This window comes from Felis catus, chromosome B3 (genome assembly GCF_018350175.1).
Source record: "Felis catus isolate Fca126 chromosome B3, F.catus_Fca126_mat1.0, whole genome shotgun sequence".
NCBI classification, from domain to species: Eukaryota; Metazoa; Chordata; class Mammalia; order Carnivora; family Felidae; genus Felis; species Felis catus.
The window spans coordinates 137603732-137623375 of NC_058373.1; the positions used below are offsets into that span (position 1 = coordinate 137603732).

The window sequence follows — 19644 nt, forward strand, 5'->3', positions numbered from 1 at the left end:
CACTAGCTGGTAGCCAGCGGGCAAAATCCAGCCCCCACATGGGGCTAACTGGGCGACCAGAGGGTGGATTTTAAACTTTTTTTTTTTTTTAATTTTTTTTTCAACGTTTATTGATTTTGGGGACAGAGAGAGACAGAGCATGAACGGGCGAGGGGCAGAGAGAGAGGGAGACACAGAATCGGAAACAGGCTCCAGGCTCCGAGCCATCGGCCCAGAGCCCGACGCGGGGCTCGAACTCCCGGACCGCGAGATCGTGACCTGGCTGAAGTCGGACGCTTAACCGACTGCGCCACCCAGGCGCCCCTTAAACGTTTTTAAGTAGTGACCCATATTTTAAGGTGGGGAAATGTCCTGTCGAGATCTGAATCTGGAGCTTTCCTTGAAAACCCCCACCGGGCGGCATGGACCCAACACTGCCTTCTGGAAGGAAGCCCACAGCGTTCACTCAGCAAGCTGGGAGGACGGCAAGGTAGCTCTGGCGCCCAGTAGAGTTAGCCAGTGGGAAAATGAGAGAGCAATTCAAGAGGCAAAGAAAGCGTTTCGAAAAGAGCGGTGAGTGAGACATGAGGAACGGCCCGGGGTTTGCTGGGCTCACGGGGCCCCTCAGCAGCGGCCCGGCCGGCCCAGACCTCCTGGCTTCCAGTCAACCAGAGCTTTCCCCAGCGTCGAACTTCCGGACGGTTCCACCAAAGGGCACCCACACGACCGTGTGCCTAGAGGTGGGAGCGCGGGCTCCAGACGCTTCCAGAGCCGGAGTCCCCGCGCTGTGCTCGTGAGCCGTGAGGCCGGGGCGAGCCGGGCGACCCCCCTGCGGCTCAGCACCCTCATCTGGAAATGTGCCTCCTGCGAAGGAAACGGAAGATTCAGGGAGGATGATGCGTGGAAAACGATTAACCTGCTAATCGGAATCTATTTCTATTGTCCTCATGGTTGCTTCTCCTGCTGCTGCTGTGGTGGGGGTCTCGCGGCTTAGTTTCTTTCCCCCAGAAACAGACTCTGAGGCCAGGCGGGGGCGCGGGGACAGGGGTTTGTTTGGGGGAGAGGAAGGATCCGAGGACACAGCGGCAGGGAGCGGGAAAACGAGAGGAGGAAGGGAAGGTGGCCGGAAAGGTCTAGGTGGGCAAGCCTGTGACCGTGGTGGGCACCAAGGTCAAGCAGCAGGTGCTGCTGGGGACTCTGGAGCTAATGTAGCCCATACGCCTCAGAGCTTACACACCTCAGGGCTTACACACCTCAGGGCTTACACACCTCAGGGTTTACACACCTCAGGGTTTACACACCTCAGGGCTTACACACCTCAGCGTTTACACACCTCAGCGTTTACACACCTCAGGGCTTACACACCTCAGGGTTTACACACCTCAGAGCTTACGCACCTCAGGGTTTACACACCTCAGGGCTTACACACCTCAGGGTTTACACACCTCAGAGGTTACACACTTTAGAGGTTACACACCTCAGGGTTTACACGTCTCAGAGCTTACATACCTCAGGGTTTACACACTTCAGGGCTTATACATCTCAGGGCTTACACACCTCAGGGTTTACACACCTCAGGGTTTACACACCTCAGGGTTTACACATCTCAGGGTTTACACACTTCAGAGCCTACACACCTCAGGGTTTACACACCTCAGGGTTTATACACTTCAGAGCTACACACTTCATGGTTTACACACCTCAGGGTTTATACACCTCAGAGCCTATACACCTCAGTGTTTACACACTTCAGAGCTTACACACATCAGAGCTTACACACCTCAGGGTTTACACACCTCAGGGTTTACACACCTCAGGGCTTACACACCTCAGGGTTTACACACCTCAGTTTATACATCTCAGAGCTTACACATCAGGGTATACACCTCGAGCTTACACACCTCAGAGCCCACGCTTTCTCAGAGCTTATACACCTCAGAATCGACACACCGCAAGAGTCCACACACCTCAGAGCTTTCACACCTTAGAGCCCATGCATTCTCTGAGCTTACACACCTCAGAGACCACACACCACAGAGCTTTCACACCTCAGAGCTTACACACTTCAGAGCCCATGAATTCTCGAGCTCACACACCTCCGAGCTATCCATCCACCCTACCTCCTACCCCTGTGAACACGGGAGCTGCAGCCTCGATACACCAACACCACCTTTCGCCACTCATCGACTGAGGGCTGCCACCAGGGGGTGTTCGTCTCCCAGCCCTCTGACCTGCACGGGGGAGGAGAAGTGAGCTTCCACAGCATTTGGGAGACAAGTGGTAAGACCTGAAGTTCTCTAGGTGAGGAGATGTGGGCAGGCCACCATCGTGTCTGCCAGAGCTCATGTTTCTCTTTTCCATGGATGCAAAATCTGCATTCGATTCCATGATATGTTCATGTTTGTTTTAATATAAAAACGTATTGGTGGGGTGCCCGGGTGGTGGCTCAGTCGGTTAAGCGTCCGACTTCGGCTCAGGGTGTAAGCCTGAGGTGTATAAACCCTGAGGTGTATAAACCCTGAGGTGTGTAATGTCTGAGGTGTGTAAACCCTGAGGTGTGTAATGTCTGAGGTGTGTAAACCCTGAGGTGTGTAAGCTCTCAGGTGTATAAACCCTGAGGTGTGTAAGCTCTGAGATGTGTAAGGTCTGAGGTGTGTAAACCCTGAGGTGTGTAAGCTCTGAGGTATGTAAACCCTGAGGTGTGTAAAGCTCTGAGATGTGTAAACCCCGAGGTGTGTAAGCTCTGAGATGTGTACGCTCTGAAGTGTGTAAACAGCTTGGAGCCTGGAGCCTGCTTTGGATTCTGTCTCCCACTCTCTGCCCCTCCCCTGCTCGTGCTCTGTCTCTGTCCCTGTCTCTCTCTCAAAATAAACAAATATTAACAACAGATAGATAGATGGATAGACACTGGGCCTCGAGAATTGAGTAAAAGCGAAATTATAAGAAAGTGCCTCATACTTACCCTGCAATTCTTTGTACTCCCTAGCACACTGCTACACACACACACACACACACACACACACACACACACACACACACATCCATGACCCTGTTTGTGAAACTGAACCCGCCTTACTGCCTTCAAACCTCACAATGATCTTGTGCGTTAAGCACGTGTTATCTATCCCCCTTTCACAGATGGGGATATTAAGGCCTACGGTGCTGAGTGGCCTGTTTAGATCTAGGGTGGTAAGCCGGTGAAAAACACTGGAAGACGGCCCTTCAGCAGCGAGACCCCGGGAGCTATGGAGGCTACGGAGGGGCTCCCCTATTACCCTGTGCAGGGAAATAGTCGCTAGGACCAGAGGTCTCCCGGACGTGAGGCGGTGGCAGAATCAGCCTGGCATCTCAGAAACGTCATTGCGGTGACCGCGCCGAGAAGGGGTCAGAAAAGGCCGGAGTGGGGGCCGGAGAGCAGTGGGGAGGCTGCCGAGATGTGTCCTGCCCGGCCTGAGAAGGACAACCCAAACCAGAAGCTCTAACAGAAGAAGACTTGGCAGGAAGAGGGCTCACCGGGAGGCAAATGGGGAGATGGCAAAGGCAGGGGACCAACGTGATTCCCACGTTTCTGATCTGGGCAACTGGGTGGAAGCTAAAGGAAGCCCTTTACTAAGACAGGAAGCACCGGGGGAGCAGCGGCTTCGGAGAGGCTGGGAAGGGGATTGGTTCTCAAGGAGCTGATGTGAAGGGCCATCCAAGGGGAAGTCAGGGGATGGACAGATATACGAGACCAGAAGGGAGCATGACTGGTCTCGACTGAAGATGATGTCCCGGGGAGCCATCCTCACAGTGGGTAATCAAGGCCATGGGAGTAGAAGAGGTCATGAGGAGAGGGAAGAAGGGAGAGCAGCACCGAGGGAAAAGCTCAAGGAACACCCACATCCAAGGTCAGGCAGAGAAGGAGCCAGTGCCGGAGACTAAGCTGTGGTCACAGAGGTCAAGGGAGAACCCGGAGAAAGGAAGACGTGGCGGCCAAGGGCAGAATGTTAGGATCCAGCAGCCTCTCTGGGGCTGGCACACAGCGGTTGCTCTAAGAAGGCTTTGTTGAGTGAAGGAGTGTATGAATGAACTGCATTTCCTTAGTGCTTTGTAGCTTGCAAACTTCGACCACGGCTACGGACCCATGTGACCCTTATAAGAGGTGAGCAAGACTTGACCCCACGCTACAGGGCGAAAGCCTGAGCTTTCAAAAACTTCCGCAGTTGGTGGAGAACCTGTAGGTTCTTCACAGGGTAATTTCTCTTCCCTGGCTCCCCGTGGCTCTGTCTGGCCCGGAGGGCAACTAATTGGTGCCCTGGGGTTAAGCGCTTTCCCAGAGCCCCCGCCGTGCCCCTCCCGCTGCCTCTCACACCCCTAAACACCAGGCGGGTTGCCTACACCAAGCAGGGATATTTGGTGTGTGAGAGTTGATTGGTTTTTGACAAAAACAGCTTGGCCTCTTTTTAGCACCTACTCATCCCCCAGGGGTTGGAAACCTGATATTTTAATGATTTGCTCCAGACCCTTTGCGGGCGGGGTGGAGATTTTGTGGGGCCAAAATCGGTGGAGGCAGGCCTGGTAGATGTAATTAGCAGGTGAGGCTCGCCGGCTGGGAAATCAGGTACGGTCAGCCCTCTGTGCTGGTCACTCACTTCCATTCCAGCCGGAGAGATTCTTAGTTCCCCAGAGGTGGAGGAGCGGGCTTCCCAGGCTAAGGATGAGAGAGACTTGGGGAGAGGTTGCTCTCTCGTCTCGTGGCCGCACAATTTCCCTCCGCTCCTGTTTGTTTGGTCCCAATTGGTGTGTTTTCCTCCGGTCCCTTTTCTTTCTCTCCTAAAAGATTTTCCTACATCCTTCTGATCCTCCCTTTGGATTACAGAACCTCACAGGAGGAAAGAGGCTGACGTTCTACCTCTTCATGTTATAAATGGAGAAACTGAGATGCTGTGAGATAAACGTCTCACCCAAAGTTACCCAGTGAGTTATTGCCATCATTATCATCTTCACCATTGTCATTGCCATCACCACCACCATCATCACCACTACCATCATCACCACCATCACCATCATCATCACCATCACCATCATCTTCATCATCATCATCACCATCACCACCACCATCATCACCACCACCACCATCAACACCATCATCACCACCATCATCACCACCATCATCACCACCATCACCATCACCATCATCATCATCACCATCATCATCACCATCATCTTCATCATCACCACCATCACCATTATCATCACCACCACCATCATCATCATCACCATCATCACCATCATCATCACCATCATCACCATCATCATCACCACCATCACCATCATCACCATCATCACCATCATCATCACCATCACCATCATCACCGCCACCATCACCACCACCATCACCATCACCACCATCATCACCATCATCACCACCATCATCACCACCACCATCACCATCATCATCACCACCACCACCATCACCATCACCACCATCATCACCACCATCACCATCACCATCATCACCATCATCACCACTACCATTACCATCATCGCTGCCATCATCATCACCGTCATCATCACTACAATCACCGGCATCATTATCATCACCATCACCACCACCACCACCACCACCGCCATCAACATAATCACCATCATTACCACTACCACCACAATGATCACAACCACCATCATCCCCATCATTTGTTTGTTTGTCACCCCAAAAAGAATTCAAGGCACCTTAGCCACCACAAGATCATGAGTCTTCAGACTCCTTCCTGAGGGATAGTCCTAACCCCCATCGTGTCCTCTGTCTCTTGCTAAGGTTTCCTACTTTCACACCATGTCTTCCTCCCCATCATCCCTTCGCCAGACTGGGAGCCGGCTCTTGTCACCTGTGATTTCTCACAGACACACTCCTGTTCAAAATCCCATCCGTCTCTATTGTCCCTGCTGCTTCGGGAAGGACTGAAACAGAAGGACCCTGGAGAAGAAACATCTACCACACAGAAGATGTGAGGGTGGGGGAACAGATGAAGAAAATAGCAGATGCTCTCAAGTGAAAGGGGTCCCGGGCTGACCGCTGCCTCAGCTCCACAGCCGGGGAGGTGAGAACACAGATGAGCCACATCTATTCTCTGCACCTCTCTGTCTCCTGGTTTAGAAAATGGTCTGAGGGAGGGAAGGATTCTGCTGGAAGATCCGAACGCCCCAGACGGCCGTCACACTGCTCGGTTCTAACAGCATGAGGCCCGGGGAGGAGGGCGGAAGGTCTGGTCTGGGCATTCCCTGCAGAGGGCAGAGGAGGCGGTCAACACAGCCCCCAGCCCCTAAAATCTGACCGGCTCCAGAGGGTGGGCTGCATCTCTGCACCCCATCGGGGGATTAGGGTTTTAGCTGCCAAATCTCCTGATGGGCCACTCCTCCCTCACCGAAGCCCCTTAGGTGGGGGCCGGCAGGTTCACACGTGGCAGGTGCCAGGGGCCTAATCTCTGCAGGGACAGCCACCGGGGCAACGCCGCCCTCCAGGCTGTGCCCTCCCGGGTGAGCTCCCGGGCACGTCATCCCCCAGCCTCCCCTCTCCCAGCCCTCCGCCGCCTCCGCCAAGTCTTCTTTCCCACCCTCCGTCCCCCTACCTTGCCTTTTGCAGCCTGACACTTTGAAATGCGGGTCCCATTTCGGCCGGGTTTGGCCAGGAACAGCCATCCGTCACGGCCGCGCTTTTGGAAGGAGTATGAAATTCACAAACCTCCTCCGAGAGCCTCCCAGCAGGGAAGAAGTTCGGCTCCACTGTCCTCTCCAGAGTGACAAGCGAAGGGACAAAGATGACTTCAACCGTCTGAGGGCCCCCACAGGGGCTCAGTCAAGGCCTGAGTGATGCCTGGCAGAGCGAGTCTGACAACACGGCCAGGATGCCTTCCCCTGGCAGCCTAATGAGGTCCTTCTGGAGAATGACTGCCAGGAGGCGAGGCCACGGCAATGGTGACATCCAGGGGACCGGCTCAGTCGTGGAACAACTGACCTCGCCATGGTGCGGGCCAGCAATCAATCCCCAGCCTGGCCTGGAGATTCCCGACTACGTGGGTGTTTGTGGCTCCAAGGTCTGAATTACCTTTCAGAAAAAGGAATGCAATATAGTCCCCAAATAAATGGGGGTACAGCCACGAGCAGCACCTTTTCCCCTCACCTGGGGCTGGGGGCCAACTGGCAGGGGATGAATAATCATCTTCAAGACACGGATGTGACTTAGGCGATAACAGGCCTGTTTATTTCACACGTGCTGTGTGTCTGGCCCCGTGCTAAGAAACAGAAGAATCCTGAAGTGATGCAGCCACGGTCACTTCTACGCAAGAGGGTCAAACACCTGCTAAGCGGCACAATCCAGGTGCAAACCCAGGCCTGCCGGACTCCAAAGCCACGCTTCTTTCTGTCGTGTCACGTCGTCTCCACCTCGCACCATCCCCTGCAACCAGACCGCTCATCTTAACCACACAAGAACCAAGGGTCGTGCCTAAGTAGCTGGCCCAAGGTCACCCAGCAAACGGATGGAGCCCGGTCCTGTGCGGCCCGAGCGCGGGTGGGGAGGGGGTGAAGACGGAGTGGAAGAGGAGGGCTGGAGTCAGGTGACAGCTGTGGTGGGCCAGCTGAGGCGCCACACGAGGAGGGTGGGAGGCAGGGAGTGGAGAAAAGGGGAGGACAAAGCCATCTGAGGGCAGGGCGTGGTCTGGGCTATTTTTGCCCGAAAAGTCTGCCAACTGCACGGACACGGATAGCAGGACAGGGAGGTTGAAGATCGAGCTGCCGCTTAGGGGTCATGAGGAAGGTCCAGGCAGGCCAGTAGGAGAGGCAGAAGCGGAGGATAGTCTTAGAGAGAGGGCGAGAGGAGGCAATGCTAAGGGAGAGGTGAGCAGGAGGGAGGAGGAAGAAGGGGGCGTGGCCTTTCCAGAGACGGAGGATAGCAGGTGCATCGACCGAGCAAAGTAAGGCAGAGGAAGCAATGAGTCTCCCGTGCCCATTGGAAAAGGCTGGGTAGGCACTGGGACAGCCGGGCCGGGCTTGAAGTCCAAGCTGGAGCGTCAACTCAGGATGCAATCTGCACACTCAACATTACTCACTGAGTAAATACATACTGGAAACCTCTGGTTTCAAGCTCTGCACTAGACACTCGGGTAGGAGAGGTGGTTTGTGATGGTCCTTGCACTGCAGGAGCTCGGACTGCCCCCATCCTGGGCACCAGGGATGATGACAAAGAGACTCCTCATCTTCTCCTTCCTCTAAGAGCCAGGATGCCCCCATCTCTATCCACCACAACTCCCTACCCCCATCTCCATCACCCCATCTCCATCACCCTCATCTCCATAACCCCCATCTCCCTACACCCATCTCCATCACCCCATCTCCATCACCCTCCATCTCCATCACCCCCATCTCCATCACCCCCATCTCCCTACACCCATCTCCATCACCCTCCATCTCCATCACCCCATCTCCATCACCCCATCTCCATCACCCCCATCTCCATCACCCCATCTCCATCACCCTCCATCTCCATCACCCCCATCTCCATCACCCCATATCCATCACCCTCATCTCCATAACCCCCATCTCCCTACACCCATCTCCATCACCCCCCATCTCCCTCCACCCATCTCCATCACCCCATCTCCATCACCCCCATCTCCATCACCCCCATCTCCCTACACCCATCTCCATCACCCCATCTCCATCACCCTCCATCTCCATCACCCCATCTCCATCACCCCCATCTCCATCACCCCCATCTCCATCACCCCATCTCCATCACCCTCCATCTCCATCACCCCCATCTCCATCACCCCCATCTCCCTACACCCATCTCCATCACCCTCCATCTCCATCACCCCCATTTCCCTACACCCATCTCCATCACCCCATCTCCATCACCCTCCATCTCCATCACCCCCATCTCCATCACCCCCATCTCCCTACACCCATCTCCATCACCCTCCATCTCCATCACCCCCATCTCCATCACCCCCATCTCCCTACACCCATCTCCATCACCCTCCATCTCCATCACCCCCATCTCCATCACCCCCATCTCCATCACCCCCATCTCCATCACCCCATCTCCATCACCCTCCATCTCCATCACCCCCATCTCCATCACCCCCATCTCCCTACACCCATCTCCATCACCCCATCTCCATCACCCTCCATCTCCATCACCCCCATCTCCATCACCCCCATCTCCCTACACCCATCTCCATCACCCCATCTCCATCACCCCCATCTCCCTACATCCATCTCCATCACCCCTCCGTCTCCATCCCCCACCTCCAACCACCTCTTTCTCTTTGGTCCAGGTGTGAGTTTCTTCTCACTACATTGTTCTGTTTGCCTCTGTGCACCATTTCCCCACCTGGACTGGTACCACCTCCACGGCAGGAGCCAACAACCTCCATCCACAAAATCCGTTGCGTAGTAGATGTTCAGCAACCAAATAAGATACCCTTGATTACTATGCTTATCAGTTACTTAATAAAGGTAGTCATTGCCAAATAAGTATTCAACAGTTCCAAGTCCTAATTAAAAACAAAAAATCAAGCAACCTAACTTCCGAAACTTGTGGATGACGCTTTGGGATCTGTTCCTCCGTTTTGCTTTCTCATTCATTCAACAAACTGGGGTTGCCCTGGGCGATACAGAGATGATCCTGAGACCCAGCCCCCAGTGGCTCAAGGCAGGGCTCCAGGAACGCAGAGTAAGACTGATAACATGTGACTCAGGAAATAGTTCTACCAAGATGAGGAATCCAGGAAGGCTTCTCAGAGGAGGGGCTGCCTTGAGAGCTGGGCAGGGCAGGCCAGGTGGAGACGGACGATTGTTCAACAGAGCAGGGGCAGGGAGACTGAGACCATGACAGTGGAAGTGTGTGGGGAGGCTGGAGTGTATGGATTTTCCCGTTTGGGGGCTACGGGGCAACCACCAACCTGTTCAGAACTCATGGACCAAGGTAGGCTGTAGGCTGATGGGATCCTGGAGTTTCCTTATCACATTATTTCAAATCAGGAATCCTTCTGGGCCAGCATTCCTAGCCCTTCGACCATCCAGCACTGGCACCCAACAGACGTCCCGGGTCCGAGCTCTGTGGGGACAACCTTGCCACCACGGCCCTGGAGTCCTGCCCAGCCTCAGAGTCCATTTCCCTTTTAAGGTAACCTCCCCCCGCCCACGCACACCGCCGATTCCACCTCTACCCACCTTCCCCAGAACCCAGCACTGCCTTCGCTCCTTGTGACACCCCTTCCTTGGGGTGCAAACTGGGTTCTGGCCGGTCGGTCGGATGTTTAGATGCTTCCCCGTCCCCTGCAGCGGAGTGGGTGGGCGTGCAGGCTCTGGAGGCAGAATGCCAGGGCAGAGGCACTGGAAAGTCTCCTGGAGGAGGGGGCCGGAGTCTTTGAAGGGTAAATAGGAGCCTGTGAGATGAGGGAGGGATGAGAAAGGGGCCTCCAGGCGGAGAAAGTAGCAGAGGCCGAAGCTGGAGGCGTGAAAACACTTGGCATTTTGGGATCGTGGTAGAAAGTCGGGTGAGGAGGAGTGTTAAGTGCACGGGGGGTGCGGTGGGGGGTGAAGAGGACGTGGAGGTCCGAGGGCCGGCGGGACAGGCTGCCGATACAGTGTCCAAGAAGGTACGCGCAGCCCCTCTCGGCCCGAGCACGTGGCTCATGCCAGCGGCCGGCAGCAGGTGCTGGCCGCACACCCACCTGGACGACACACACCTCTAGGTGAGTCAACCCTGCAAAACACCAAGGCATCGCCTCCAGGGTTTTCTAACGGACCCTCCCGTTTAGAGCTTTCCTGCTGGACCCCGCTTAGCCCTCCCTCCCCCCTCCTTTCCGGGGGCTCCAAGGCTGCGATCCTATCGGCCATCATTTTTTTTTGTCGTTCATTCATTCATTCGCTCACCGATCATTATCCTCCGCCCTTCCGACGCTTCAGACAGGCCGTCCGTTTAATTTTGTTAAAACTAAACAGCGTGCTCAGTTCTTTCAGGACGCGTGATGTGTTCTGGGCAATGTTTTTCAGAGCAGTGAAACATTTCATTTTTCCCCCCAGCATCGAGATGTGTCAAACATCATTTATGCCTGGACATAATTCATCCCTCAAGATAAATATTGAAACCCAAGAGAGGAGAGACGGCGGCAGAATTTCCAGGGGCCGGGGGAGGCGGGGGGTGGGGGTGGGGGTGGGGGAGAGGCTAGGAAAGGGGGTCTCCCTTCCTGATCCCACCACCGGAGGGCTGAAAAAAAGCATAAACGAAGCGAAAGTAAAGTAGCTAACTCCGGGTCTGCTCCCAGTCTCCCAGAAACGGCTGCAGACTTTTTTTTTTTTTTTTTTTTTTTTTTTTACAGGCCTCTTTTGTGTCTGTTGAACTGTTGCTCTGTCTTGCATAAAATCTCTTGCAATAGAAGCCCTCAATTAAAGTCACCTGCTGGTCTTTGTCAGCTGAGGTTGACGTTGTCAAATCGTGCAGAGCTCCTTAAGCCAATACAAGTCATTAAGGAGGAGGTGAATCAGAGATCCGACATGGCGGACAGGAGCCATCCATAATCAATTGATATCTTCCTCTGCTGGAGGCGGGGTCTCGGGGAGCCCTTTCCCGCCACCCCCCCCCCACCCCCCCTCAACTCACCTCATCCACAGGGGCCGCTACCCCTGGATCTAATTAGGCTGAGTCTCAGCAGGTCCGAGGCTGCGCTGAAAGGCCATCAGTAGGCGAGCCCATTAATAACTCGCCGGTGCCCTGCGTATTGTAATTGTCAGGCTGCAATTTACAGTAATCCTCCAATGCAAGAGCCCGAACTATTGCAGCTGATTGGAAATGCATACGCCCATTTGAAAGAGAAAAAAACACAAGATGCACGGGTTAAAAGGTCAGAGCATGCAAGTGTGTGTGCTGAGTGACAGGCATTTTAGTACTAGCCTGGGACCATATTTTAAAAGGTCACTGAAAACTCTTGGCTTGGGCCCTCTGACAAACAATGAACGTTCCATATATTTATTTGCCATCTCCTTGTTTTTACAGCAAGCAGAATAAATGAGTTAAATGACGTTGTGCGGGCCTGCATATTGTCAGCACAGGTTATAAGTCATTATTAAACTCCATCAAATCAAACCGAACCCGGTCAAGGCAATGAGACTAAAAGTTATTTGCATTCCTTCTGTCATAAAAAATCATATCCCCTTACTCAAGACTTTCGTTTCTTTATTAAATGCAGCCACAAGAGTATTTCAGGTCTGGCAATATAAGCTCAGGAAAACCTTCTCGGTATAACTCAGTGTAACAGCTTAGACCCGATTCCACTAAAAAGTCCCAGCTGAGCGTATCTGGGCACTCAATCAAGACATACATATTACTTTTAAATAAGATTAGCCTTTATATTTTGCTGCTTAAGTTAAAACTTTTCATGTCAGTCTCTACTTTTATGTAAACTCCAACATAATTCTGTTTTAGCAAAACACTTCAAACAAATTAAAAACCTCAAGTCCAACGTGTCCTTAACAAAAACTTTCTTAATGGCATCGCAATGTGTTTGCTGACACTAAAACACTTTTAAATGAGATGGATTTTCCCTCCACTTCCCTGCCTTTGTAATTACGGCTGCTGCGGGGAGTGCGCCTTCGGTTACAATGGCAAAAGCAGTTATCTGTGCTCCAAATAGTATTTGACCGATAGCTTGCCGGCGACCCACGGCAACTGTGTAAAAAACGTGTCTTCCCCTATCTGCCTCCGGCCGGGGTCACGTTGGTTGAGAAATGGAAGGTGACCGACGGGGACCGTTTCGGGGAGGGGTGCCGGGAAGCCAGGGGGTAGGCAGGGAGGAGGGGAGAACCCGTCCCACCGAATGGCCCTTCTATGGTAAGTCACAGAGTTGTTGAGGTATCGTCAGCCAAAGCAGAACCGTGGCATTAGTGGCACCCCCCACACCTGGCCCCTCCTGCCTGCCCGTGGCACCTGGCACACGGCACCTGAGGCTCCCCAGCTTACTCCACGTTCTCTCACAGAGGCCACCGAGATCCTTCCAAGACATGTAGGAATCGCCACCCCCGTTTGACAGCCCTCAAAGGGGAAGCGCCAAGAGGTACAGAAACTTGCGGAAGGTCACATCTGTGGTATGGCGGGTAGAATTCTCAGATGGCCCCTAAGACTCCCATCCCCTGGTGTGTATGCTGTAAATAACACCCTCCCCTTGAGTGTGGGCAATATGACGGGATGTCACTGTCACAGGTTATGGTATACGACCAAGGAGAAATTATTTTGCAGATGTAATTAAGGACCCTAATCAGTTGACCTTAAATTAATCAAAGTGGGCATCATCCTTGGTGGGCCTGACCTAATCGGGTGAACTCAAAAAAATAAATAAATAAAAGGATCCAAGCCTTCCCTGAAAAGAGACTGAGGGGGGAGGACAGCTCTCCTACCAGCCTTGAAGAAGAAAGCTTCCGGAAGTTCTGCACCTGCAAGACGTGTATCCTGCCAAAAAACCATGCGAACTTGGAAGGATCCCAGGCCAGATGAGACCACGGCCCAGGCAACACCTTGATCGTCACGACCTCGTGAAGCCCTAAGCAGGAAACCCAGCTAAGCTGTGCCTAGACTCCTGCCCCACAGAAGCCTGGGGGGTAACAAATGTGTACTGTTTTGACCCATCGAATTTATGTGAATCTGTTGCCCAGCAATAGAAAACAAGTCCACATGGCTTACGATGTACTCAAGGCCTCGTGGCCATCAACCCAGTAGACTCGCCCCAACATCCACACTGCGGCCATATTTCAACCCCACATGTATACTCCTTTCTAGTGTTTGCGGTCTAAACATCAAATGTATGCTTATTTTCAAGTGGTTGGTGTCTTACCGTTTTCTAATCCTAAAGTATAGCCTTAAATACGCTAATATCTACTTGATTTGGCTATTACTGCCAAATGTCCGAAGAGCTTTCTTATAATACAAAAAGCAAGAGCCCGCGGTGCCTTTTCCTTTTTCATTTCCAAGTCCCACAAACGGCAGCATGGGTGACACCAGTATGAAATTTTCTTGCTGAGCCCATAAAAATTAGTACCTTATGAGAAAAGCCGTACCTTTAAAAGCACCTGACTAAATATTTCATAAACGCAACGTACAGCAAATTCCTACAGTAGATTCACTGGATTTACAACCATCAAACTATATTAAACTTACAATATCAAGATTTATCACCTATTAAATGGAGTCTCGTTTTAGTAATATCTAGCATTTGCTCCCAAAGGATCTCAAATACCTTCGACCCTTCACCAGGGCACTCCACCGTAATTCATAACGAGGTAATAGAAACCCTCGCTGTAAGGCCGCTGCTGCCGCGTTTGGGGATTAGCTCACCTATCAGCGAAAGGTAGCCAGAGCTGGGCTGGACGGCGGCCGCTTTACAGAGTGCGGAAACGGTACCGAGATCCAGACCGTGGGGGGAGAACCCCACAGAGAACCACAGACGGCCAGTCGCAGGGTCCTAGCAGGCTTGTGTCCCAGTGGTTCTCCAACATTAGTTTTTGGCAGTGGCGCCCTTTCTTCCCACGCGATGTCGTAAGAAAGCTCAATAAATAAAACAGATAAAACGGGAACAATTCTGGCTGAGCTGGGAAGGGGGCCCCCGGACCCCCCCCCCCCGGGCCTTCCGCAGCACACACAGCGGGGGACAGTTTCCACTCCCGCGGTTCCTTGCCTGGGCCTCTCAGCTCCCCAAGATGCTGATTTTGTTGTGATTCTAACTCACATTTGCTGGTGCGGCTGAACCCTCACCTTATGTTTGAGGAACCCGAGACTCAGAGCGGCAGAGACGGGCTTACGGAAGTCAAGGCTTAAAAGCACAGCCCGGAAAAATACAGCCTGCCCTCAGAACGTGGGCAGGGATGTCATCATCCGTGTTGAAATTATAAACTCGGGGTAAAATGTGAGTTAATTTGGAAGATTTAGAATTCCTTACCTTAGAGAACTCAAAATCAGGGCTTTATGATGTAGGCAGGTGTCATAACAAAGGAATAACAAAGAATGACGTGCTCTACCGAAAAGACTGCAACGTCTACGGCACCACAGGCCAACGACCACTATAGTGAGACGTTCTGTAAGAACTTCTATTCATCCCTCAAAACCCCAGCTCAAGTACTACCCTGTCAGTAAGCCAGCCCTAAGCGTCCAGGCTTTCTTCTACTGTGCCCTAGTCAGTCCTTTATCAGAGGGAACACCGGATTGAAACTGATTACACGCAGCCATTGCCACCGGAACTTGAGCCCTGAATATAGCTTCTGTGTGTTGTTGGCTCTCAGGGATGCAGAGTCCCGGCTTCTCTTAACTCGTCTGTAAAATGAGAACCGCGGTCATACCTACTCTGACCTGAAACACAGGGCAAGTGCTGAGGACAGTAAGCACCCGATAAATGTTGTCATTACTATTTAAACTTGGTCACGTTCCCCCCAGCCTTTCACACGATTACACTACCCTGTTTTATTGTCTTCCCGGCGAGAATCGTTCTCCAGAATGATCAGATTTCTTCTGTTAAGATCGGTCTCCCCTCCCCACTCCCGCACCCCCACGGAGCGTAAGCTTCTGCGCAGGTGACCGACTTGTCTGGCTGACGAATGTCACTCACTCCACGGTGGCCCCACAGGGGCCCCGGCCACAGGGGGTGCCGGACCAATGTTCGCGGACGAACGCATAAATGTGTGGAGCGAAAAGAGCGAGGACATGAGCTCGGCTTCTAGGAATTCGTGGTCTCAGCCAGGATTCAAATCTCTATTACTTCTGCGTTCGCAAATTCAACGTTCGTGGCTTTGTGTGTCGACTGTTAGCAGATCCCGTGGGCCAACTCCTTCACCGTAGAGGACGAGGCAGAGGCTACGGGAGGCTAACGACTTGACCAGACAGTGGCTGGCCGGGGGCTGTGCTGCGGTGCGGGCTCCTGGACATCGCTGCCTGGCTCCTTTCGGCATCCTTGGTGCAGGAGGGTTAAAGCCGGATCGCCCTGGGGGCGTGTCTGGGACTCAGGAATCCCAGATGCCTCGAGATGCTCAGACCGCTGGTTGACAGTACGTCCCCTTTGTCAACAAAACTGGTTTCGGGGAGCCTTACTTCTGGAAAGCCTCGGTTTCCTATTTATAAACATAACCGCAAGCTGGAATCCTGGCTTGTTAAGAGGACTGATTCAGCCCTTTATTCCCAAATAGGTAAATATAAGTAAAAATAACTAACCGCCAAATAAAACCCAAAGTGGCCTTACGGCTCTTAAAAGAACTTGAAGCTCAAACGCGCTTTCCCATAAAAGCAACTCTGTCCCGCTGTGTCTGCCCACACTGGAGCCTGGCCTCTGGGTGGGAGGAAACGACAAGGGCGCTGCCTCCCCCCCCCCCCCCCCCGGCCCCCTTGTCACGGGGAGAGCCACGGCTGGCTGTCTTGTCATCACCAGTGTGTGAAGGGTGGCTCTACCCACCCATCACGCTGGCCCCCTGGCCGAAGCAGCAAAAGCCAGCGCCAAGTTCAAAGTTGTGACTAGAGCACTCTTTGCCTCCTCAAGGAGCCCCTTCCTCACGTAGGTCAGCCTCAGGTCAGACAATTAGTAGGCTGCTTAAGAAATCTATTCTGGGGGCGCCTGGGTGGCGCAGTCGGTTAAGCGTCCGACTTCAGCCAGGTCACGATCTCGCGGTCCATGAGTTCGAGCCCCGCGTCGGGCTCTGGGCTGATGGCTCAGAGCCTGGAGCCTGTTTCCGATTCTGTGTCTCCCTCTCTCTCTGCCCCTCCCCCGTTCGTGCTCTGTCTCTCTCTGTCTGAAAAATAAATAAACGTTGAAAAAAAAAATTAAAAAAAAAAAAAAAAAGAAACCTATTCTGGACCAAGGAGTACCAACATGTTTGTCCCAGCCCTTCCCACTCCCCAAAGGGTCTGTGGCAACAGTGCGACAGTGACAGTCCCAGTGCTGCTACAGGACAGGGTGGAGACGCAAGGCGGGCGTCTGTGATTACAGACGCGTGCGCTAACGTCTGTGATTACAGACGCGTGTGCTAATGGGCGCACTGGGAACTGCTCCCTGGAAACAACTATTGTCGATTTGGCCACGGCCTGTCTTCCCCACCAGGATGCACCACAACATTACAGCCTGAAAAGAGAGCAAAAACTTCCCGTTATTCATTGCTCTGCCCCCAGCACCCCCTGGGGGAGGGCCTGCACCCAGAAGGTGCTGCATAAACATTGGAGTCAGTAGAGGGAACTGGAGGTCTACCGGAAATCTGGCTCTGAGTTGCCTAGTAGTCTGAGCAAAAAGGGAAAAGATCCACTATGAGATTTGGGGCCCATTTAAACCGAATCTTGAGGAAGATCACAGGTTCTTCCAGGTATTTCTCTACCGGGTCTTCAGCTCGACGTGTCCCAAATGTGTCAGAATGACCAGGGGACCTAGCCTTCACCCAAGACTATGACAATATTTAGGAACGCCAGGTCCTAGTCTCTTTGGAGAAAATATTGTAAAAAGCAGAGATGTTCCCCACTCTGTGCCCATGCCCACCTCCCTCCTGACCCGCACGGCACGTCTCCCGAGGGATCACGGACGTCTACGGACAGCAGATGGAGAACACCGCAGCACTGAGCCGACACCGGCATCTAGCGAGGTTCTACTGTGGTCCAGAAGCATTTGGGACTTGGGACGCGTAGTGGTGGTGAGGACACAGTCTTTTGCATCCCTGTAGCTCATAGACACGGGGGGCAGTGGCAGGGACCAAAGCACAGGCACAGGCTGAGGGTGGTGGAAAAGGAGGTGCCGGCTAGGTCTGCCAGGCAGGAGGGCAGTGCTGGAGGAGTAGAGGTGGCGGGGAGGGCCAGGACCGTTTCAGGCTGAGCCAATGACACAGGACAAGGCCTCTCTCAAAGCTGCAGACTTGGGATTACCGGGAAGACAATGGCCGTCCACCCGAGACGGGCAGGGTGCACCCCTCTGTCCCTAGGGAGGCGAACTTCACCTCTCTGTGCCTCACTGTCCCCGTCTGCAAAAGGGGGACTGCGGCAGTAACAATGAGCATTGGTTGTGGGCTCATGACGTGTGGGCACCGCGCCCAGCAATGTACACAACCTGCCACTGAATCCAAACGATGCCCTTCCTCATGGTAGAGGCAAGGGCGTGAGGCCAGGAGGGCTAAACCACTTAGCCAAAGTCACGCGGTGCTGGGAACCAGGCGGGCTGAGTCCGGATCTCAGTTAGAATCTCTGTGCTTTCCTGCCCTCCAGTAGCAGTCACGTCCATACTTGTGGTGAGGAGCAAGGGGCATAAAACGAAAAAAACATGTAGCACAGATCAGGCGTTTAGTATATGTTCAGCAAACCTTCGCTGTCATGGGCCCACAGGCCCTGTAAGGAAGCCTTGAGGCCAATGTGTTTTGCAATTCAGAACCTTTCAAGAGAGTCAAAGGCAACCCACAAAAGGAGAGGATAGATTTGCAAATCACAAATCTGGTCAGGGCTTAATATCCCAGAATACATAAAGAACTCTTACAACTCACCACCACCACGAAAACCGATTCAAAAATGGACCAAGAACCTGAACAGACATTTCTCCAAAGAAGTTAAAACAAATGGCCAGCAAGCACACGAACAGATGCTCAACAGCACTAACAATCAGGGAACCGCAAATCAATACTACGAGACGCCACCTCATATCCGTTAGCACAGGTGTGATAAAACCACCAACCGACCAGAGAAACAAAAAAACCCCGAAAGCAAGTGCTGGTGAAGATGTGGAGAAACCGGAACCCTGATGCACTGCTGAGGACAATGTAAAACGGGGCAGCTGCGGTGGAAAACGGTAAGGCAGTCTCTCAAAAAATTAAACACGGAATTACTGTCATGAGCTAGCAATCCCACGTCCGGGTGTACACGCCGAAGAACCGGAAAGCAGGAATGCAGGGCGTGTGGGCACCAGTACCAAAGCACCGTTATTCACAACAGCTGGATGGCGGAGGCAACCCAGACGCCCGTCGGCAGATGAATGGGTAAGCAAAACGCGGTGTTAATATACAGAATGGAATACTATGCAGCCTTAAAAAGGAAGGGAGTTCTGAACCTGCTCCAACACGGATGGACCTTAAGGACCTTATGCTGAATGGAATGAAGTCAGAGGCCAAAGGGCAAATGCTGCCTGATTCTACTCACAGGGGAAGGGTCAAATCCAGAGACTGAAAGTAGAATGGGGGATGCCAGGGGCTGGGGGAAGGAGGGGAAGGGAAGTTAGTGTTTCACGGATACAAAGCTCCAGTGTGGGACGAAGAAAAAGTTCTGGAGACGGATGGCGGCGACGGCTGTACGACAGCGGGTTGTACACCGAACAATGGCAAAGACGGGAAAGTTTTATGCGTGATTTGTCACAAAAAGAAGAAAGAAAAAGATCGAAGGGTCGTTCCCGCATTGCCTTGCAGGCAGCTTAGAAAGCGAGCTCTTGGCCCGCACCTCTACCGTGAGTGCACCTCCCTTGCTCCTGGCGTCTTTGCAAGGACAAGTCTGTTTCCGACCCAGCCGGCTGTGAACCGGCATCCGCCAGCCCATCTAAAGCACGCGTCACGTTATGCCGATGGATCCGCAGAAAGAAAACATTTCGCGTCCATCTGGATTCTTTTCACGCACATCACGACCTGCAAACCGAT

General features: G+C 53.0%; 1 long non-coding RNA gene across 3 annotated transcripts; it reads right to left on the minus strand.

The window, feature by feature from the left end:
* Positions 1–7193: 7193 nt before the first annotated feature.
* LOC102900584 lies at positions 7194–16722 on the minus strand. Of its 3 annotated transcripts, none has more exons than XR_006599959.1 (5): positions 14351–16722; positions 11627–11805; positions 10195–10409; positions 9924–10078; positions 7194–7414 (listed from the first exon to the last, which is right to left on the minus strand). It is a non-coding gene; the product is annotated as an uncharacterized LOC102900584 (long non-coding RNA). The 3 variants fall into 3 exon arrangements; XR_440617.4 differs by lacking the exon at positions 7194–7414 and having other exon boundaries at positions 9255–10078; positions 14351–14560; positions 14742–16722; XR_002743249.2 differs by lacking the exon at positions 7194–7414 and having other exon boundaries at positions 9255–10078.
* Between the last annotated feature and the right edge of the window lie 2922 nt (positions 16723–19644).